At 46.4% G+C, this 24,434-nt stretch overlaps 1 protein-coding gene across 4 annotated transcripts in view; it reads right to left on the bottom strand.

Moving 5' to 3' along the window:
* The window catches only part of TUBD1 (tubulin delta 1), a 297,439-nt gene that overhangs the window by 161,632 nt on the left and 111,373 nt on the right, over window positions 1-24,434 (bottom strand). For all 4 annotated transcript variants that reach the window (XR_013608610.1, XM_078679828.1, XM_078679825.1 and 1 more), the window contains one exon: window positions 22,728-22,894. The gene's annotated coding sequence lies outside the window, so the exon portion shown is untranslated. The remainder of the gene's footprint in view (window positions 1-22,727; window positions 22,895-24,434) is intronic.

Here is a 24,434-nt window from a genome sequence, read left to right as displayed (position 1 = left end):
GATTAAGGGCTTGGATTGGGTGGACACATGGCGGCAGTTGCATGGCAACGGGTGGGAATACACATTTCTCTCAGCTGTCCACAAATCCTTTTCTAGATTGGACTATATTTTTGTCCCTAGAGAGATGGTTGGTAGGGCGGAGTCCGCGGACATACTTCTCTCGGATCACTCCCCTATTTCGGTTGATCTCCGGTTGGGCAGGGGGCAGCAGCCGTTTCGCTGGAGGCTCTCGGTGTGGCACCTGCAACAGGAGGACTACGGGAGGCACATGGGTGAGGCAATTGCTGAGTACCTGGTCGAGAATGTGGGGTCCGTCACCAGTGCTGGGACAATTTGGGAAGCACTAAAGCCCATGTTATGGGGGGTGGATATAGCTTGGTGTGCAGCAGCCCGGAAGAGGTGCAGGGCGGACTTGGTGCGGGCCGCGGCCGAGATAGAAGCGCTGGAACGCCAGGACTGCACCGCGGATGAGGGCCAGGCGGTGGGGCAGCTGCTCCTGGCGCAGCAGTCTTATGCATCTCTTCTGATGGATGAGGTGCGGCAGATATGGCTCGCTACGCGCAGCAGGATATGTCAGTGGGGGGACAAATCTGGTACGATGTTGCACCGGCTATGTCAGGGTGGCTTCCAAGCGCAGACCATCCCGGGGATACTGGTTGGAGCGGGTGCCTTGATTACGGACACAAGGGAGCTGGCTGAGAGCTTCGCCACGTATTATGATGACCTGTACGGCCCGAAAGAGTGCCTACCTGAGTATATGGTGGACAAGTTTATAACTGATCTGCCACGGCCCTGGGTGAACTCAACTCGGGGAAGGCTCCCGGACCGAATGGGTTCCCCAGTGACTTTTTTAAGAAATATCACCTACAGCTAGGCCCGCACTATAGGGCGGTGTTGGAAGAGGCCAGGGAATAGGGTAGCCTCCCTCCGGATTGAAGACACGCGGAGGTGGTGGTGTTTCACAAGCCGGGCCGACCCCCGGAACCCCATGTTTCTTACCGCCGAATTTCTCTTTTGAATGTGGAGGCCAAAGTTTTGGCCAAAGCGTTAGCAAACCGGCTTCTACCTCATATCTCAGCGCTTGTACACCCAGACCAGGCCGGCTTTATGCCCCAGAGGACGACCAGGCACAACATCTGGCGTGCACATGTGGCGGTGGCTCGACGCATGGGGGAGCAGGCCACGCTCCTCCTGGCGGATATGGACAGGGCATTCGACTCGCTGAGCTGGGTCTATCTGTTCGCGCTCCTGCCCAGTCTTAACCTTGGGCCCTGTTTCCTGTCCTATCTGCAACTTCTATACACTGACCTGACGGCTTTGGTTCGAGTGGCGGGAGCAATTTCTTCCAGATTTCCCATCGGGCGTGGCACCCGGCAGGGCTGCCCTCTCTCGCCATACCTCTTCGCCCTGGCTATGGAGCCATTGGCGGCGTGGGTGCGCATGAATGCGCAATTGCGTGGGTTTGAGTGGGCACAGGGGCCGTCCGACAGGATCCCACTGTATGCGGATGATGTCCTGTTCTTCCTCACAGATCTCAATAGGTCGGGGTCGCGTCTCCTGCAGATATTCGGAGAAACGTCGGGGCTCTACATGAACCCACGCAAGTCTACTCTATGGGTATTGGGGGAGCGATCAGGAGTGGGAGATTGGGCATCTTCACTTCAAGTGGCTGTGGGGGGCATTAAATATCTGGGGGTGTTTCTCTCTGAAGTGCCTACAGTCTCCTGGCGGCGGACTTTAGCGCCTGTATGGGAATGAGTCCGGGCGGATCTCAGGACATGGTCCCGTATGCCACTGACGATTTAAGGCAGGTCGGCCATTTTTAAAATGCTGGCTCTACCCCGGCTACTATATCAATTGCAAAATCACCCATACCCCATTCCGCCCAAATGGTTCCAGCAGGTAAACTCTGTACTGGGACAGTTTCTCGGGGAAGGGGACTGTTGGACCTGGCCCTTTTTGGCAGGTTCACCCCGAAACTTTTTGCTTTTTCCTAGCCTGTTTCTGTGACCTGGGATTGGTGATTTTAGGCCTCTGCGCACTTTTTCACTGTGGTACAGTGTAAGGTGCGTGAGCTCTCTGTGTATGTGTGGTGAGTGACATGCCCTCCCATGGGAATGCATGGGGAATATGTGTGACCATGGTAGTTCCTGATGTGTGAGGAGTGCAGGGTCGAGTTTGGTATGTGCGAACTCGTGAGATTGAATGCTGCGTAATGATGTATATGGCATGAATGTGTCTAGTGTGGAAGTGCCACTTCTAGACATGGGTGTGCATGTGTAGTGAGTCTGCTGGCACGTGATTGGCTGGAGCCTGGCTCCAGGAAGTCTGGATGGGTCTGCCCAGTGGTGAGTGTTGAGATTAGCATGCTGATGTGAGGGGAGGGGTGCACCTGGGTCCTGAATAGGGCTGGGCTTTCCCCACACAATGCTGGCTCCGCCCCCTGTGGTGCGACGGACGACCCTAGCCTGACTAGTGAATGGGAGGGGTGGCTGAGCTCATCAAAAGGGCTCCCAAACCAGCTGCGCCCGGTTTTTCCCCCACCCTGCACCTTTAGACAAAGGAATTCACTGTATAAAAAGGGGCTATGCCCGCTAACAAAATGTTCTTGTTTCTGACTTGAATCCTGCCAGGGGCGTGCTGCTGCTTGGGCCCAGGGGAAGGCTTGCCTCCCTGGGCCCTGCCCAGCCCCTGGATACCTGATGGACTTTCCTTTTCTGGGAGCTGCTGTGCTCCACCTCATGTCCTGGACTGCTGGGGTCCTGGACCCCCGAAAGGACTTTGTTGCTGGACTTTTTGCTCCCCTAAGCGCCTGAAAGTGCTTTTTCTTTGCTATAGCACTTGGGAGCGCTTGGTTCTGTTTATAGCGCCTGGGAGCGATTTATCTCTCACAAACGCTGGGGAACGCTTTGATTTCCACAAGCGTTTAGGAGCGCGGTAATTTCCACCAGTGCTTGGGAGCGCTTTCAGTTAGAGTAGGTGCCCACCTTGCATTTTCCCCTTCTTTGCCTCGTGTTTCACCGCTGCCGGCCTAGGGATAGTGGAGGAGGCGCTGCGCCCGCCTCCCCTCCAATGGGCGGTTACCTGGTCTCGCGACGCTACAGGGCTTCCGGGGATGGGACAGCATTGGCATCTCGACCTTAGGGGATGTATTGTCTGGTACAACACTTAAGTCCTTTCAGGATCTTTGCAAGGAATTTAGTATGCCCCGCTCTCAGTTTTTTAGATACCTCCAATTCCGTCATGCACTGTCCCCCAGCCTAGAGGATCTGGAGTCCCTCACTGAGTTTAGCCCCTGGAAGCGAAGGTGTTCATGGGGGATTTGGAGACGAAGAAGATATCACGCATATACCAGTCACTAGTCACGCATTGTTCCCCCACACTGCAGAAGCTCCGGGAGCCCTGGGAGGAGGATGAGGATTGGAGAGAGGCACTGGCTGCCCACAGGGGTGCAGCCATAGCAATGCGCCTACGTCTCATCCAATTTAAATACTTGCACAGAGTTTAGGGCACCAGGGTTCGGCTGTGACGGGCAGGAATGATTGCCTCACCGGAATGTCTTAGTTGTGGGGGGGGAGGAGGGGACGTTTCTACATACAGTTTGGAGTTGTGGATCCCTTTATCGGTTCTGGAGGGGGGTATTGGCCTGTTTGTCCGAGGTATTGGGGTGGGAGCTCCCACGTACGCCACAATTTGTTTTACTGCATGTGATGGAAGGAGTGGGTGGCAACGTATATAAGAGGCATTTGATGCAGCTAGGGCTCACATTGGCCAAGAGAGACATGGCCAGAGCGTGGAAAGATCCACGGGTCCCATCTGTGGCTGTATGGAAAAAGGGGTTTGATTTTTGTGTGGGGCTGGAACAGCCGATTTTTGTGGCCCGAGGATGCCCGCGAAAGCATTATAAAATTTGGAAATGCTGGGCTGATTATAGGGGCCTGTGGCTTGAGCCTCCGGTGGAATTGGAAGACCTTCCGGGGGTGTGATGGGGGGCCTTGATGGCGGATGTGCAGTTATCTAGGTGTGTATTGTGTAGGAGACTCGCGGCGGAACTGGTGCGACTCGGGGGGTGAGGGGGTGGGAACGGGGGTGAGGGGATTTGGGGGGGGGAGGGGGCTGTTGGGAGGGGGGTGGCTTGTTAAGTGTTGCTCTGTTTATATTAGCTGGTTCTTGCTTGTAAAAAGAAAAGCTGATTGCATGTCAGTGAATGTCATATTTCTAACCTGCAGATGCCTCTGGTGTGCAGAGCCCTGCGAAAATTGTGCAGTCTGTCAATAAAGTATGTTTAAAAATAAAAATAAAACCAGTTGACAAAGATGTTGCAATTGCCATTCTTGATACAGCAGTCTATAGGGCTGAATGCCTCGGACAACTGAGTGTTAGAAGCTCCTACCGACCACTTACGTGTGCCCCAACTAAACGACTGTAATCCACCATCAAGCTGCTGGTGGAAGAAGCCAAAGACACTTCGTGTATAACAGCGAAAGAAGCCAAATACTTGATTGCAGCTGACCCAGTCATTCCCTATTTTTATGCACTACCCCAAATAAATTTATAAACCACAGTGCCTATCATTTCAGCGATTGGGTCACTGGTTACACCTCTTTCACAGTTGGTAGACTTCATTTTGAGACCCCTTGGAAGGACCATGCCCACCTACCTGCAAGGCAGCAAAGATGTTCTTAAACATCTCGATGGCCTTGCCTTCGATATCCAGGCCGAGTAATTGATCTCCGTTGATGTTGAATCACTGAACACATGCATTTCCCAGGACCAGACCCTTGCCACTGTTGAGTCTCTGCTCTCAGTCAGTCCCCATGACTTCCTCACGCCCATCTGTTTTATCATAATGTGGAAAAGTAAATTTTGCCATGTTCTGTGTCCCTACGTGTTCCCCATGTTATGTTATATGTGCATGATTAATATGCATATGTATTCCCTTATGATCGATTAAAGACGCAATTACAGTTGTGTCCATCTCCAGTATGCCAGTTCCCAGTTTTCGTGAATACAACGAGTATTAGGCCTATGTAAAGTTACGTTGCCACGTTTCTCAGTGTGCACGTTATTTCATTGTAAAGTCCCCGTTTCTAGGCCTCAAAAAGGGCCCGGACACCAGATTCAGCTCCTGTCTCCTGAGCCCTCGCTGAGGAGCGATACAGCGCCCACCTGTATCCCTGACCCTTCACTTACTTCCTGCCTCACAGTGCCCGGCTCGGCCTGGCTCTGCCCGCCAGTCTGCCAAGAGTATGTTATGATTCTAGTTATCAGTCCAGCCCTCCTTCCCTGCATTCCTAAGCTACTGAATCGCATCAATAATCATAGTCATCGTCTAGCCTTTACGTCTCCATGTAAGAGAAATACTGTATTAATGGTCTTTTAATATTCCTTTACACGCACTACATGTAGAATAATGCATGCACCAGTCTTAGTGTCTGTTAGCCTTTGCCCTGATAACTTTTGGATTCTATCAACATGTTCTCTAAACATCAGATACTAGATAGTGTTTAGGTACATGTCGGTCTGACTCTCCAGACTTCAGTCTCTGCTCCTAGCGCAGAAGTCATAGCCCCCAGCTTCTCCTAGTAACACGTCATTGCCAGTTTGCGCGTACCACTAGGTTAGAGGTCCCGGCTCCTTAGGTAGCCCCCTCCATGTTTCCGCCCCATTTATGACATATTCTGTTACGTTTACATCACATGTCTATGTATACGCCTCTTGTTACACCTACTTTCAGCCTTATCTTTCGCGACTGTTACAGGCCCCACCCAATATCACGCCTATTGTATGTACTGTAATGCAATTGTTTTAGTATATATACTTGTGTATTGTTATTAAAAGCTAGCGCGCTCATTCCAGATCCTGCCCGACAGCTGTCGGGCCCCCTGTTGGCTAGCCATCCCAGATTTTGTCCGTGCAGGTTGTCCTGTTCCTGTCCTTTATGCTGTATTAAACCTGCAAACTCCTACTACCTCGAATCTTGACTCTTATTTATTGAGCTATCTGTTATCGTGAAATCCAGTCAAAAATAGGGTATTATTTATTTATTTACCACATAATGGCGCCCGAATAGGGACCTGCCCTTTCCCCACGCGCCGGTGAAGCCACGCAAGCCCCCTGATCCTCTGCAGCCGTGACGGAACCATACCGTGCACGTGCAGATATTTCTGCTTCAAGTATCCCTCAGGCCCACGGAGGAGACGGAGGTTGCGGTCCAGCATCCAGACGAGGCGGTGGAGGAACGCGGCGAGTCCCGACCAGAGCCCAAGCCGAGAGTCCAAGGTCCGAGGTATCCGGAGGCCCACCCGTAACTGAAGTCCGAAGTTCGTCCGTCCGGCGTCGTAGCAGTCCAGTCCAGTCCGAGGCCTTCCGTTCTTGCTGCCCGGTGAGTACCGTTGCTGGGGTAGTATCTAGACAGGGTCAATTGCATTGTCTCTGGTCCGTGGGTTTGGGTACGCAGATCCAACACGAAGTGTCCACTTAGGTGGATGCGGGTCCTGACGTGTCTCTTTATGAGACCGGTAAGTTTCGTACTGTTTTAGCAGTGCATCTAGTTTCTGTTCTAGTCCGTTCTGTTCTCGAGAAATTCATGTATTCTGTTTTCAGTATTCCAGGTAGTATTTTGTCAAAACTGTTAATTTAAATGTCATTTATGTATTTCAATGTCGTGGTATGAAAGTGGTGTAATTATCGTGTTCATTGTGTATTGTATTGTGTCTAGACTACAGTTCAGTCATGCCGCTGCTCTCAAAACTACGTCAGTTAAAAACTAGAAAAGGTCTGTTAGAAGAAGCAGTTCCTGTCCCGCCTAGGGACAGTCCAGGTCATTTTATGTATCAGAAGCATGGCATAAGTGCCATATTATATCTAGATTTATGGGTGGAGTACACCAAACAGTTAGAAGAAAAGTACAGATGGCCCGTATCGGGTACATGGGATGCCGAGTGCATCATGCGAGTAGAAGAAGTATTATGGAAAAAGAAAGCCAGACAGTCACAGAAAGATGCCATCGAGTTATGGCGCAAAGAATCTCATAAAAGAACCGAAAAAGAAATCAGAAAGTCAGAATTAAGTAGAGAATCCTCAGAAAGAGCCCAAGAAAGGGAATTAATCGAAATAGGTGAACGAGTTAAAACTGAACAGTCAGACAGACAGAGGAATGCCCTCATTAAGGGTATGTATCCTCTTCTTGCCGAGGGCTTGCCAAAAGCAACCCCGGAGGCATCCAGTAATTTCCCGCCACCCTTAGTTCCGACCAAGCTACGTCACAAACCGACCGCAGCTGATATTTTTCTCTCGTCCTACTTGGACGACACAGTCCCAGAATATGCTAATCCTGTTCCGCCAGCTCCTGTAAATAATGCAATTCCTGCTCCTCCAGTTACCGGGGCACCTGTTGCAGTACCTGTTACGGTACCCCCGGTCCAGCCCGTAGTACAACTTCCCGCCACATCAGTCACTCTGCCAGCACGAAGAGTATCAGTTGACGATTCCAGTATAGGGGCCGCAGGAGGAGGTCCCCCTGGTACCCCGCCGCCAAGTAGGCGTTTAGGAGCAGTAGAGTTACATGAACGTGCGTTACAGCGTACGCCTAAATTTAAGTCCGTTGCAGAAATCAGGCGAGCTCTTACTGAATGCTGTTACGATCCAGTCCCAGGCGAGGATAGCATGGTTATATATTCCATACGTATAAGACAGGTGTCCGAGTATTTGGTCACCCTACCGAACATGAAAGAAGATCTAGACAGAATGTATCGTTTCATTCGTACAGGACAAGATCCAGAAAGTATTGCTGACGTCATGTCTCACAGGAAATCCGAAACCCAGTTTATGCTATTAAAGTTTCTGATCAATTGTTTAATACGGGAACAAGATACCCCGACTAAAGATCAGACAGAAATGAGAACCCTGACAAGGTGGAGTGATAATATAGCCGAGGGTAAGCACAAGACACTCAATAGTATAGAGCATATGTACAAGAAAATTCGTAAAGAAATAATAAGGATACACGAACAACGCAGTGAAGCTCTAGGGAGCGAGAAAGAAAATGACTCTTTTACTGAAGAGGTAGAGGACGAGAATACTGCCAGAATAGCGTATGTAGGTAAATCTAGATTTCCAGACCGACATTTACGCCTAGAACACAAGAAAGTCTTTCATCTTCCAGCACCAGAACAAGGCTCTCTAGAACAAGTATTTCAAGCTACCGATCACATTCTGAAATCACGAATCGGTTATGGTGAGTTAAGTACCATGCATGAACAAGAACTAGCCCGATCAGCAGTCCGATGGGCTACTGATTCTACCACTTTTCCAGACGAAATAGTGGCACAAATGTTTCTGAAACTGCCCCCAGCCGAGCAGCGACTGGTGGGTATGTATATGATCCAGCACCTCATCACTCTGTATGAGGGTCAACATTCTGATCCAGGTCCGTTACATGATGTCCTGAACGAGTTACTCCAGTATAGGTGGAAAGGTTTAGGTACCGATTTAATTAGTGTCATTCTAGAACAGCGCCACAAATATAGTACGTTTTTGAACCCGCATTTTGTTCATGTCTCACCTCCAGAAAGTAAACCGTTTTACATAGATAGACAGCATCCGCTACGAGAAGTACACCCAGTTAGGACAGCGGCTGGTGAAATGCAACGAGTATTTGTTTACACCCCAGTTACCAAGATGGAACTCTTAGAGATGAAGAAATTAATTCCCTGTCACGACAAAGATCCAGCAGGGTTCCACCGAGAATTAAAAGACATGCTCCGTATGGGAGAATACACGTATCCAGATATTATTAAAATGTTAAAAGTCCTGTTGCCCGCGGGCATATATGAAAAACTCAAGGAAAAAGATTGGGAGGTGGGAGAGAAAAAGATCGATTGGGCAGTTCTAGAAGCTGAAGATAAGACACGAGTACCAGGTACCGGTCTTGGAGACAAATGTAAAGACTTACCAGAATTATTAATACAAGTTTTACCTAGATTATTGGCCACTAAAAAGGAAGACTGGGATGCAATCTCAGCCTGTAAACAGAAACAAGACGAAGACACTAGTGATTTTTATTCTAGATTTGAAAAATGTTTCATAATAAACAGTGGCTTGAAGACGAGTAGTGAGTCATACCCTCATCTTTTTGTTACTAAACTTGTCGAGAATTCAAGTCCACAAGTTAAGAATCGAGTTTTGAAAGTCGAAAGTACATGGCAAGCTAGTACTCCGTCCCAGATGTTACAGATGCTCCAGTATCACCAGAATAGAATCAGAGAAGAGCAAGAACACGAGAGAAGACGTATGAAAGACACGAAAATGAAAGTACTGGTTGCACAATCTGTTCCTCAAGACAGTCAGAAGAGGGGTCCGAATCAAGCCAGTCATCCTGCAGCTCCCGTTAAAGGGACATGCAATTACTGCAAGCAGCCAGGTCATTTTATAAACGAGTGTGCAGTTCTGAAACACAATATAGCCACTGGTAAAACTAAAGAAAGACCACGTCCGCCTAGACAAGAACAAGTTTCACAGACTTCTCAGCCACAGAACGCACAACAGACAGTTCCAGCGCCGCAGCCTATTGCTGCAACACAGCATGTTACACAGCAAATGTACCAGTATGCCCAGTCTGAGTATCCAGAGTATCAACAGTATTCATGAAACAGCCTAGAGAGGGAGGTAGGCTTGCCTCTCATCGAGATTCCTGTAGATCAAGAAGGTCCCTATGTTCATAGTCAAGTACTAGGGAAAGACAGAAAGTTTCTGATTGATACAGGGGCAAGTAGGACTACCATAAGTCACGACGAGGTTCCAGGGGCTCCGCTCTCAGGCTCTAGAAATGTTTCCCTTGGATTTTCAGGAAAGCCTATTGTAAACGAGATTTCTAAACCAGTTACTCTAGAAGTAGGTCCATTGTCCCGAACTACTGATCTATTACTTACGAAATCATGTCCAGAAAATTTGTTAGGCATTAAGACACTGAAAGAATTAGGTGCAGTTATTTGCTGTTCCCCAGAGGGAATACGTTTGTTTTTACGTGACTTCAAGGGTCACTATGTATTACGAGATTTTGATCCAAGATTGTCTAATGTCCCGCAGCATCTATGGGCACAAGGTCCAACTGATGTAGGTTTCATGCAAATCACACCCCATCGTGTGACTCTCAAACCAGGTATAGTCCTGCCACGAATCAGACAGTACAGACTGCCACCTGAGGCTGTAGCGGCCTTATCCAAAATTATTGACGAGCTCATGGCTCAAGGAGTAGTTGTAGAAACTGACTCCAATATATGTAATTCTCCGATCATTCCCGTCATGAAACGTACTGATCCAAATGCACCCCCAGTATATCGATTAGTGATTGACCTTCGAGAACTTAATAAATGTATCATTCCCCAGTACCCAGTAGTCCCAGATATTTCTTCCTTATTGACAGCCATTGATTCTGAAGCCACATTTTTCACAGTCATAGACCTCAAAAACGCATTTTTCAGTGTCCCCATTCATCCAGACAGCCAGTTCCTTTTCGGTTTTTGTTTAAATGGAAGGAGCTATAAATTCACACGAGCTCCTCAAGGATTCACAGAAAGTCCTAGTATTTACAGTCAAGCACTTAAGAGACAACTAGACAACATTCACATGCCAACTGACACTGCCCTGCTCCAGTATGTCGATGATCTACTGATCACAGCCCGTTCTGAACGTGCTTGCGAGCGAGCATCACTCACAGTTCTGTATTTTCTAGCCGAGATGGGGCACAAGGTGTCCCCTTCGAAGCTTCAATTCTGTGTCCAGCAAGTGATCTACTTAGGCCACTTACTGTCCAAGTGGGGTAGGCAGTTGACACCTGATCGCATCCAGTTAATAGCGAGTCTTCCTCAGCCCAAGACACAGAAGGAGGTGCGTGCTTTTATCGGCCTTACTTCTTATTGCAGACAATGGATTCCTCAGTATGCCTTTCTAGCCAAGCCACTGATACAGTTAACGACACAGGAGGCAGCCGTATCGACTGTTCTCCCTTGGACATCTGAACATACACTTAGTTTTAATGAATTAAAGAAAGCCTTATGTCAAGCTCCTGTTCTAGCAACACCGAACTACAGTAAGCCTTTTACACTTTTTGTCACAGAACGTGATGGTACAGCATTATCTGTTCTTACACAAGATCAAGCAGGACAGTACAAGCCCTGTGCTTATTTTTCTAGCACATTAGATCCAGTAGCCCAGGCTCTGCCTGCGTGCCTCAAGTCAGTTGCAGCCACAGCACTAGCTATCAGACAAAGTGATTCCATAGTATTAGGACACTCCTTGACAGTACAAGTTCCACACTCCGTGGAAGTTCTTTTAAACCGAACACAGACTCAGCACTTGACGATTGCACGTTTGACAGGTTATGAACTGACACTGTTCCAGCCACACATAGAAATCAGACGCTGCAACGTTCTAAATCCTGCTACACTGTTACCGTCAGTTAATTCAAATCCTGCCACACATGATTGTGTGGAAGTAGTTAACACTATGACTAAGCCAAGACAAGATCTGACAGATATTCCATTACCAGACCCTGACCTGACACTTTATGTGGATGGTTCATGTATGAGAACAAGTACAGGAGAACTAGTAGCCGCGTATGCAGTGACTACTGACACTAAAGTTATAGAGACACACCGTATTGACACCCTGTCTGCTCAAGCAGCAGAGCTAGTTGCTCTGACACAAGCCTGCATACACGCCAAGAACCTGAAAGTTAATGTTTACACAGATTCACGTTACGCATTCGGAGTTGTACACGACTTTGGAGTGCTCTGGCAGGAGAGAGGTTTCATGACTTCTCATGGAACCAAGATTCAACATGGTCTCCTTATTCAAGCTCTGTTAGATGCAATACATTTACCGACATCTATTGCTATCATGAAGTGCAAAGCACACACGAAAGTTACCGACATTATTTCCCAAGGTAATGATCTAGCAGATCGAACAGCCAAGCTTACAGCTCAGACACCAGACATACCAGTTAACAAGACACCGACATCCACTCTAGAACAGACTACTTGTATGACAGTTAAGGACCCTACTCAAGATGTCATAGATATCCAGTTACATGCTACTCCCGAAGAAACCAAGAAATGGTCCAAACAAGGAGGGGTCCAGACAGATCAGGGATGGGTGACGAAGGGTAGAGCCACATGGTTTCTCCCCGACTCTATGGTTCAAGTCATTATCAATACCGCACATAGTCCAGCACACCTAGGGGAAAAAGCCATGTTAGACAGTATCCAGAACATTTGGTTGAACAAGCACTTACGAGCTGCAGCCAAGCAGAAAGTCCGTACCTGTATGATATGTTGCCAGTTTAATCCAGGTAAAAGTGTCCCTGTGGAACAAGGTGGTTTCCAGCCCCCTGACCACCCTTTTGAAGTCCTCCAGATGGATTATATTCAGATGGAGCGATGTCGAGGTTTCAAGTATGTCCTTGTAGTTGTATGCGCTTTGTCCAGGTGGACAGAAGCATATCCAGTCCCAGATTACACAGCCACGACCACTGCCAAGCAGTTGGTTCGTGAATATTTCCCCCGTTATGGACTCCCTAGGGTCGTATATTCTAATAACGGCCAGCCATTCTCATCTGAACTGATGAAACACGTTTCCCTTTTGTTAGGGTACCAGTGGAAGTTCCATTGTGTACGCCATCCTGAAGCAGCCGGTCTCGTAGAGAGACATAATCAAACCTTGAAAATCCGTATTGCCAAAGTGTGTCAAGAAAAAGGTGTGGACTGGTTAGTTGCTCTGCCAGTCGCTCTGTTTTATATGCGCATGGTCGCACATTCCAGATCAGGTCTGTCCCCGTATGAGGTCGTATTCGGCCGCCCCCCAAATATGTGGGGTACACCTAGACCCCGAAGTATTACAGATGTTTCCAGTAATATGCTGACAGATTACCTAGCTTCCTTGATGTCTGCCCTACACTCTTGTCGTTCACAGGTTGCCGCTGCATTTCCCGACAATACTGAAGTCAAGCCACACGAGATCCTTCCAGGCTCTTTCGTTCTCGTCAGGAATTTTGATCGTTCAAGTCCGCTGGAACCTCGTTGGAAGGAGCCGAAGTTGGTCCTCTTAACCACCCGCACTGCCGTCAAGTTGGAAGGCAGGAAGGGGTGGGTCCACCTGTCGCATGTAAAGACATTTCACGGACTCCGACCACGAACTGTTTCCAGGAACTTTTCCAAGGATTGTCCAGATTTTAAGAACTGCATTTTACCTAAAGACTGCCAAAATACTATTCTAAAGGACTGTCCCGCAAAAGACATTGACACCAAGCCCCCCCTGTTAGAGGAAACTCCGCAGCAGGAGTATAAGAAAAAACTACGGTCTAGTAAATTAAGTCAGCCAGTTTAATTGTCTAAGTCCTCCCCTAGGTGAAACGGTTAAATAGGTATCTGACATGTATGAAATAGACCCCCATAGTGAGAGAGTTAGTCAAAACTCAATCCGATGTATCGTTTTTCTAAGTTTCATATTATTTTTCAGCCTGATGGTTAGCTGCACGAGTTATGCATTTCATTTATGTTTTCCAATTTCTCATGTAAATAAGTCTTCTAATGCTACAGTAGAGCACACGTTTAGTGATCTGCCTCCTCATGAACTATCTTATCGTCTTGCTATGCGCAACAATTCATTTATCCGCATGTTGCATTATTCACACCAGACCAGCAATGCCACTAATTGTTGGGTGTGTGGTCGACTCCCCCCTTTCCAGACACCGAAGGGAGTTCTGCCACTGTTTCCTTATCCATTTTCACATAACGGTTCATGTGGAGCATGGTCCACGTTAACGTCATCCTCAACTGATATGTCCTTTCTGAACAGTACATGTTTTCCAGACAAGCAAGGTCTTCCCCACAGAACAGGGTTAGATCTAGAAAACGAAGTTTATAATTTGGGTAATTATTCTTCGAATTTCATGGTCCTGAATGTTCAGTCTGATCCTACTCCAGACTTACCTGCTATTTCAGTACTACCAGTCAAAGGCGAATTATGTGTTAGAAATAATGGTTCCGTACATGTAGGACATAGTGATTGTACTACTATTGTCGAGTATAGTGACAGTGGGAAATCTATTTTCAAAGCTTCACGTCATTCTTATTTTGTTTGTGGTCAGACCGCATATGTTCGTCTGCCCCTCGATTGGGATGGAACCTGTTACATTGCCTTCCTACTGCCACCAGTTTTCCTAGCCCCATCCGATTATCATAGAAACACACATCTAGTACACATTAGACATAGAAGGGAGATCGAGTCCCCGATTGTTGATCAAACTGAAACTGCTCTAGAACAGTATACAGACTTTAATAGAGGATTCTTCTTCTTTATAGGCCCTATCCAGAATAGTAAGCTAATCCGTAGGTTAACCAGAACCCTTGAAGCAGTAGTGAATGAGACTGCCTCTGCTCTAGGTAACTTAACCGAAGAGCAATCTGCTATGAGATTTGTAGTTTTCCAAAATCGTCTCGTTCTTGACGTCATACTGGCCGATAGAGGAGGGGCATGTAGAGTCATCGGATCTAGTTGCTGCATTTTCATTCCTAATAACGCGCCGTCTGTTTATTCAGCTATAACCAGACTTCATAAAATTGCCCATCAGTTACACCAAAATCCAGGCACCTGGACATGGTCCGGTTGGTTCTGGAGTATAATTTCTGCCTGGGGATGGAAAGTATTGTCCTTTCTAGGTATTGCAGTAGCGATCATATTCAGTTGCTGCCTCTGTATACAATGTGGCCCTGCGATTTGCGGCATTTGTGCTACCTCTTGTATTCCTAGTCCCAAGTCCCGTCCTAAATCCCGTTCCAAGACAGTTCGAGACGAGCAAATGATACTGTATGAGATGATAGATGGTATCATGAATATTGATGTTTCCTGATGGAAACGTAGTGACAAGGAGGGAATGTGGAAAAGTAAATTTTGCCATGTTCTGTGTCCCTACGTGTTCCCCATGTTATGTTATATGTGCATGATTAATATGCATATGTATTCCCTTATGATCGATTAAAGACGCAATTACAGTTGTGTCCATCTCCAGTATGCCAGTTCCCAGTTTTCGTGAATACAACGAGTATTAGGCCTATGTAAAGTTACGTTGCCACGTTTCTCAGTGTGCACGTTATTTCATTGTAAAGTCCCCGTTTCTAGGCCTCAAAAAGGGCCCGGACACCAGATTCAGCTCCTGTCTCCTGAGCCCTCGCTGAGGAGCGATACAGCCCCCACCTGTATCCCTGACCCTTCACTTACTTCCTGCCTCACAGTGCCCGGCTCGGCCTGGCTCTGCCCACCAGTCTGCCAAGAGTATGTTATGATTCTAGTTATCAGTCCAGCCCTCCTTCCCTGCATTCCTAAGCTACTGAATCGCATCAATAATCATAGTCATCGTCTAGCCTTTACGTCTCCATGTAAGAGAAATACTGTATTAATGGTCTTTTAATATTCCTTTACACGCACTACATGTAGAATAATGCATGCACCAGTCTTAGTGTCTGTTAGCCTTTGCCCTGATAACTTTTGGATTCTATCAACATGTTCTCTAAACATCAGATACTAGATAGTGTTTAGGTACATGTCGCTCTGACTCTCCAGACTTCAGTCTCTGCTCCTAGCGCAGAAGTCATAGCCCCCAGCTTCTCCTAGTAACACGTCATTGCCAGTTTGCGCGTACCACTAGGTTAGAGGTCCCGGCTCCTTAGGTAGCCCCCTCCATGTTTCCGCCCCATTTATGACATATTCTGTTACGTTTACATCACATGTCTATGTATACGCCTCTTGTTACACCTACTTTCAGCCTTATCTTTCGCGACTGTTACAGGCCCCACCCACTATCACGCCTATTGTATGTACTGTAATGCAATTGTTTTAGTATATATACTTGTGTATTGTTATTAAAAGCTAGCGCGCTCATTCCAGATCCTGCCCGACAGCTGTCGGGGCCCCCTGTTGGCTAGCCATCCCAGATTTTGTCCGTGCAGGTTGTCCTGTTCCTGTCCTTTATGCTGTATTAAACCTGCAAACTCCTACTACCTCGAATCTTGACTCTTATTTATTGAGCTATCTGTTATCGTGAAATCCAGTCAAAAAATAGGGTATTATTTATTTATTTACCACAATGCCACTGTGCCAACTTAGCCATGTAAGAAAATCTTTCACTTTGAGGATTATCTATAATTACAAACCTCCGGGACTTCCATGGGCAGTACCTTCGACCCTAGTTTGGCGAATCTGTATGTGCATGATTTTGAAACCCTGCATGTCCTTTCTCCCAAAACTCCACTTAAGAAGCTAGTCAGTGTTTACACCTTTAGCAGTCTCTCAAACTCCATCAAAAATTCGGTATGCAGCAACTGGCATAAATTGAACAAAGGTAGCCAGACTATACAACCTCTCTTGTTTACGTTCAAATGTAGCCAGAATATGAGAGACAAGCCGGTACACACTAGACCCCACCCTTCTGAAACACTAGACAAGAAACACTATGGGATCGGACACCAGTGCAGGGACATTTTTAACATGTGGCTCCTGTGGGCCATGAGCATTTACTGAGTGCACCTCTCACATATATATTGATACAAACACCCTGGGAGCTCAGACAACACACTGATTGTTATAGTGATATGTTGATCTATTTTATCACCTGCCCTTGCAAGCGGAGATATGTTGACAAGACTACACGCAAAGACCATCATCACTGAGCACCGAAACACCATAAGAACGCCTGGTTCACTGATGATCTTGGACAGCATAAACTCCGCTGTAAACAGGCGGAACGACTTTGGAGGAGAGAATATAAGGAATCAGATAAGGTAGCATATAAAGTGGCCTTGCAGGAATACAAGGTCCAGTTGAAGAAAGCCAAAGCCCAATTTCTGGCAGATACGCTGGCCAAGGCCTCTAACAAGTCGCAGGCTTTGTTTAAATTGGTCGACAATCTAGCCAATCCGTCTTGTACTGCACCAGCCATCCCTGTCTCTCAGGAATTGTGCGACTCTTTGGCCTCTGCGTTTGAGGAGAAGATTAGGACAATTTTGAACGGACTGCAGATTCCTGGTCAGCCCGTATCGTCCTTGTCTTCCCTTGCAGAACCCCTTCGTCTTTCGAGCTTTAAGAAGGATGATAATGGGGAGGGTTTCCCTCAGCTGTCCTGCTTTCCTACCCCTTCTTTGGAGGAGTTCTGTCTTTTGGCTAATGGCGTATCCTCTGGATCTAATAGAAATGGAAGTCTTACGGGAGGTAAGAGCTGTCTCAGAGCACTCTTGGTGCACAAAAAGTGTGTAGAACAAAATTAATTGAATAGACGTAATCGTGTCTCCAAATATTTTGAATGAGATTTATTTAAGGTTGCTAATTTACCTTGGGAAGAATGTCACATGGTCCTTACGTCCCTTTCCATGTGTAAAATTTGAAATGAAGAACATATGAAGACAATATGTTTCTGGGATACCTCTGAAATTATTTGAAGTACTTTGACAAATAAATCTCATTCTAAATATTTGGAGACACGATTACGTCTATTCAATTAATTTTGTTCTACGCACTTTTTGTGCACCAAGAGTGCTCTGAGACAGTTCTTGCCTCCCGTAAGACTTCCATTTCTATTAGTATCCTTGCACCTTATGGAACCAGAAGGTGATCTCTCCGAGTACCTAAAAAATCTTTAACTTTTTTGCTACATTCAAGTTTTGGTATTACTTCGGAGTGCAGCGGTTATCTCACTAGTATCCTCTGGATCACCACTTGATCCTATGCCACATAAGATCTGGAAGGCATTTCAAGATGAGTTGTTTCCTCCGCTTCACACCATCTGTTGCCAGTCATTGAACACAGCAGTAGTCCCAGATAGCTGGAAGTTGGCTATAGTTACACCATTGTTGAAGAAGGTCTCTTTGGACCCTTCAAGCCCGGCCAACTACAGGCCCATTTCCCTTTTACCATTTGCAATAAAAATTGTTGAGAAATGGGTCACGAGAGCACTATCCGGCTTTCTGGAAGATAACTCCTGCCTGGATACGTCACAATTCGGCTTCAGGCTGGCTTACGGCACTGAGGCTGCATTGGTCACCGTGTTGGACGATCTACGAGCGCGTGTCGACATGGGCAAGTCAGCATTTTTAGTGCTGCTTGACATGTCGGCCGCGTTCGACACGGTGGACCATGCAGTACTTTTGAGCCGTCTTCAGAGCATAGGAGTAACTGGCTTGGCCTTGAGATGGTTAACATCATATCTCAGCAACAGACAGCAGGCAGTGGCGTTACCACCTTTTCGGTCTGCCATACGTCAAGTGAATCAGGGTGTCCCCCAGGGGTCAGCGATCAGTCCGATCCTTTTCAATCTTTATCTGCGACCCCTGGTAGACCTGATAAAGTCATTCGGCATATCTGTCATCAATTATGCCGATGACACTCAATTGATTTTTTCATTTGAGGGCACAAAGGCAGTATCGAGGGACACTTTCCACTGCTGTATGTCGGCAACAGCAGAGTGGCTGCGAGTCAACTCGCTTCAATTCAATGGATCTAAAACGGAGGTTCTTCACTGCTCCCTAGATCGTACCCCTCGTCCGCTTCCGGACGATTTCAGGCCTATTTCCATCTTCGGTACGGTAGAGGCGGCTGAATCGGCCCGTAATCTAGGAGTTCTGTTTGAACCCAACCTGCAGCTTGATGCCTCTGTGAACAGGACCACGGCGACATGTATGGGCTTACTTCGGGCCCTACGTAAGATCTTACCGCTCCTCCCTAGAGAGGCTAGGGCAGAGGTAGTGCGCAGTTCTATTCTTAGTCGATTAGATTACTGCAATGCACTACTTCTGGGAGCCCCCAAAATTCTGATCCTAAAGCTGCAGAGGATCCAAAACATGGCGGCCAAATTGGCTCTATCCCGCCCCCGCTCTGCTTCCTCTTCCGCAGCTTTGGCTGAGCTTCACTGGCTACCTGTCCAGCAGAGAATTGCCTTTAAGGCTTTGTGCCTTGTTTTTAAGGCTCTGCACGGACAGGGACCAATACCGCTCCAAAATCTTTTTTCCTGGTATCAGGCCGCCAGACTTCTGAGATCCTCCTCCGCGTTTCTAGTGACGGTCCCTAGGATCAATAGAGTGAGGATGGGTGGCCGTGCTTTTAGTTTCACAGCTGCTACACTTTGGAACACCCTCCCGCTGGCGTTGAGGAGTAGACAAGATCTCACTTCTTTCAAAAAGGATCTCAAGACCTTTCTGTTTCCTAAAGTAATGTAATGTGGTCTATCTGTGGGAATGATGTGGTCTCAGCGCCAGGATACCCTTTGGGTGGCAGCTGCGCTTAATAAGCAATAAATACAATACAATACAATACAATACAATACAAGATGCAAAAAACTTGCTAAGAAACTGATCAACCATTTAGTCGACCAAGAACATACAGCAAACGAGTTATGCTGGACAGTGTTAGATAAACCTACACAGCTGGCCACTGTCCAAATTATCACACAGTATCGCATTGGTAAAGAACAGCGTTGGATATTCAGATTATGGAGCCATGTGCATGTGCTCAATGATGAGATACCATTAACATCTATCTCTTAAACATAATCTATTCGCTTACGACATGGCCAAATAGCCACCTATTGTCTACTAGCCAGTGCATTACACTATCAGGAGGTGCAGTCACCACTGCAGTTTAGTGGTCCCATCCCCCTGACCCACTTGGACTTCAAAGCCACAGTAGCAATACCACTAGATCTGCATTAACATACATATTGGGCACATTTTGCATTTTTGGATAGATTGGGCCTCTAGTTTGTTTTATTTAACATTGTCATGTGAGCTATTTTGCTACCGACTGCAAATCAGATACTTCAGGACTGCACTCTTAACACTGTTAGTTAGGTCCTCACTCATCTCTTGCTACACAGCACTTAATATAGTGCTCTATTTTGCATAATTGTTCAACACGGCATGAGAATCTCACAGATTTTGCTTAGTGTGGTCAGTCTTTATCTAATATTCTAGTCCACTGAGCGTCCTTTTTAAATTCATACAACACAGCAGCTACCATGCTGCCTATTCTTCTCATAATGTGACTCTTTTTATAGTCATGTGCAATGGCTCCATATGATTCCAGCACCTCACATTCTTTGCTTATTGCGTACAGTGACTACAGATTGCTTCACCTCAGGGTCGCTCTCTAATGTTTTAGTCTGCTGTGGACTATAGTTCCCATGATTCTTGTCCAGTCGCGCCCCTTCCTGCGTCACCTGGAGCTTTCTTCAGCATTCAAACTTGGTGTGCTCAAACCTGGTGGTGGTCGGACATTTGAGGGGCATCAGATCACGTAAGTGCTGTCATTCAATACGCGACTATATGAACTTGAGCCTCTTTGCCACTAATGTTCTGCCATCGTGCCTGCCCTTGCTGCCTATTAGCTGCTTAATTAACAACTTGTTATGGAACTGTTGCTCCTAACTTCCTGGGCTACCATAACTTGTTTCAGCGATTCTCGGAGTTTCTCGAGTTCGCTGCAATAAGAATGGTTTACACTATTTATACTTATTAATATCATGACTGCCCTTTTTGCTTGTGTAGCGCAGTTGCTTGACCTAATGCCTGTTATGGAGCCACAACCCTCTTGTCTCCAGCGTTACTCCGGCTTGCTACAGCATTGCTCACAGATTCTCGAGCTTGTTGTGATAAGCGTGGTTTGCACTATTTATACACATATCATGACTGCCCTTTTTCCTAATGTAGCATAATTGCTTGACCTAATGCCTGTTATGGAGCTGTAGCTTCTTATCTCCTGCTCTACTCTGGCTTGTACAGAAACACTCTGTTTCTCAAGCTTGTTGCGATAAGCGTTGTTTGCATTATTTGTATATATTTTTAATATGACTGCCCTTTTTGGTCTTGTAACTTGATTAAGTGCCTGTTACGGAGCTGCTGCTCTAAGTTTTTCTGCCCTATTTCAGGTGTATTACGACGCTCCCAGTTTCCCCAACCTCGTGGAACTACTTGAACATATTAGGAGTAGCTGGGGCACTATGAGCACCGTCCCAGAGTGGCTCAAAACCAGTGATTCAGTTAGAGTGGCTCCTTTTATTTCTATACCAACATTGCTTACATTATATGTGCGATGATACAGTGCTAAGAATATTATGGCAGTAGCTTTCTATCTATCAAGGTGTATTATGCTGCACCGTCACCCATTTTTGGTCAACTGATGTTATCTTGTGACATGAACATCGGTGGCAAGTCAATAACGCTAGGCCATCACATGCACTGCTCTTCTTTAAAGTGAACCACCATACCACATACGGCTAGTGAATATTCATAGCCAACATCACTATGCATGGGCGAGCACAACCCGGACATTTCAGTATGTGTATAGACATATATCCATTCTTTACATTTCACTTTCCATGGGTGTTCAACTGAAACCCTGGTTGATTCTTTAAGCCTTCTATCTCTTTCTTTTACTAAAGCTGTTCTCCAGTTTCTTAAAGGTCACAGCATCAACTGAGTGTACAAGTACAAAATAACCTTACTACTACTTATTTTACCTCTGTCATAATTACCTATTTCTCATTAAGGGACAGAGTACACCCTGAGCCCCACACCAGGGTCCCTTGAGTTGAGGCACAACACCCGACGAATGCAAGTAAGCTTGTGTATTTTGCATGAATGCCATGATTTGATTGATGTTGTATACACACTTTCGTGGTGGTCACATCTCACCATAATTTGGGCAGTTGGTGGCACTAAATTGGTAAGTGCTACTGAGATTGTTATAACCTAGCTGTCATAATCTCTCTCTACAGGCTGTAATGCAGTGGATCCACTGTTGAAACTCACTGTGGACCACTTCTTGGTTTTGTATTGTTTCCTTTCACAAGCACGTTAATTGAGCAGAAGCGATATTTAGAGGTCATGATGAATGCCAATACCTCTTCTGAGGGTCTAGTTGGAACATATTGACCAATAATTAGTAATACACGTAAGTAGGGTCAGTTGACTGCTGCAGTGTGTATTCTTTTTTTTTTTTGCAGAGTTTTACATAGCGCGAACTTGACCCGAATCGGATATCAGAGCGCTTTACATAGCACCAGTTACGTTACTTGAGGAATTACATGAGGACACACATTCATTTTAGGCACAGGGAAATTAAGTGATTTGTCCAGAATCACAGGATGTTTGGCGTCGTTACCGAGACTCAAACCCAGATCCCCAGGTCCGAGGTCGAGCGCCCTAGCGGTTAGGCCAACTTTCAATTCTGACCCAGGAATGCAAGGATAAAGTCGTAAGCCTGCCCTGGAGTCCTTTTTAATCACTTTTTCACATATTGCATGCTCGGCGAGCCTCACCACCCTTTAGGACACCTTAAGGCTTCTACCAAATCTCTCAAAACATCCGAAAAGCTCCTCCTTCTCAGAAAGGGAGTTGCAGCCCGCACCAAGAAATACTGTCACAGTGCAAGGAGAATCCCAATGATGAAGCATGCAACCTCTGGTGGGTGAGGGAATTCGTCCTAAAAGAAAATATTTCTGTTCAGCTAGGTTTTTCTAACTTTTTTTAGAACAAAATGTTTCTGCCTTAAAAAGGTGTGAACATGTTCCAGTTGAAGGCATCTTGGAAATATCTTGGCAGTGTCCTTAAAACAAAGGGGCTAAGACCGCCTCACTCACATTTTCACACTTGTCAGAGACATTCAAACGGTCACATACTCACCAGGTGAGACAGTCCTATTGATCTGCCAGAACGGACATGTAGCAGTGGACCATATCAGGGTTCCATTGTGTACATCCTTCACCTCTATTTTCAGTCACTCAGAGTATGGTTTCCAGGGATTCTCTAGATCAAAGCCAATATTCATGTTTCATGTAGACAGCAGCAATCTGTTTTTGAAAAAAGGTATACTATAAACAAGTGACCACAGATCATATTTTGAATTCTTGCGGTTATTCACAGTATATTAATAGCACGAGTGTGACAAAATGCTTGTTATACAACCATAAACTGAACCTTTTTTCCACTGCACCACTGAAGATCAATGAAGAAAATCTTTGTTTTTGGAAAAAAGGGCCATCGTTATTTCAGTTAAGCACGTGCCAAACACAGTATGTTTATTCCATTACAATATTTTGCTGCTCAAAAAAACACAAGCATACGAACAAACATATTTCAAACAACTGAAATAAATACGACGTACAAAACAAACACCACACTTAAATATGGCAGTCCTGTTTTGGGACACTCCATTACATGAAGTGACTGCATTCAATTAGCTGAATAGAAATATGGCAAAAAATCTTTAGGACCTCACAAGCTAGCTATAACTTTATCAACATAATTCCCATGGTGTGACATTTTATTGAGGTCGGGTTGAGGTGGGTGGGTTGGTCGCAGGTTGGAGCCGAACAGGCTTGGTGACAGAAAGCATTCACTAAAGTTGAATAGTCTACTGCTGGAATATAGTGCTGCTGCTCTAAACGTTGGTGTCTCCGAATAAGGTACATATTTGCATACACTCCTTCTGATCTTAAGGTATACACCAACCCCCTTGCATGTTTCACTATTCTTTCACACCTTTTCCAGACAAGTTCTCTCCTACTGATTAGCTGGTTGGGTGAACGGCCTACCTCCCTCATTCCACATTCCTTCTTGGTTAGATACAATCCAAAAGTCCCTATGTGGCTGCTACAAAGTCCTCACCCTACAATGCAGCTTCCAGAATTCGAAAAATACTGATATCCACTGGATATGTGCCCGTCCGCGCCAGACCGGGCCCAGGGCCTGGAACCTCTGCCCCTACCCCTTTGGCCCCCCTAAATTACTTTAGGGAAACACTCTTCCAACTCAGACAGGCTCCACAGCCTTACTGTTCTCATTCTATCTCCGTTGGGGAACCACAACGTCACTGCCGCCATTGCTCCTACAAGCTCCCCCCTCTAGAGTCTTGTCACCCAACGCGCCATCAAATCAGCATGGCCCTGCTGAACTGCGAGTCCCTGCCCAAACATGCTCTGGAGATCTCCATGCTCCTACAAGACTACCGCCTTGAGGTTCTGTTTTTGACAGAAACATGGCTTTCCCCAGATGCCGACTCAGACGTTGTTCAGGTCTTGCCCCCGGGCTACCTGATCCAACGCCTTGACAGGCAGAATGGCAAGGGAGGAGGAATAGCAATTGTACATAAAAATCATCTTACCTGCCGTATTTTCGACAGCCCCATTTTAGACTGTGAAAATGTTCATTTTACTATTCAATTTTCCCCCCTGAAGTCACTATCTGGGATCCTCATATATCGTACTTCGGGAATACTAGGGAAATTCTGCAGTACACTTCTGGAAACCTCCCTCTCCCTGGCCAGCACCTTACCCAACTTTACTATTTTAGGAGACTTGAATCTCCACTTTGACAATCCCGGGAATAAAG

This window comes from Lissotriton helveticus, chromosome 3_1 (genome assembly GCF_964261635.1).
Source record: "Lissotriton helveticus chromosome 3_1, aLisHel1.1, whole genome shotgun sequence".
NCBI classification, from domain to species: Eukaryota; Metazoa; Chordata; class Amphibia; order Caudata; family Salamandridae; genus Lissotriton; species Lissotriton helveticus.
Note: the sequence above shows the minus strand (reverse complement) of the source record. Positions and strands in the feature narration are given on the sequence as shown.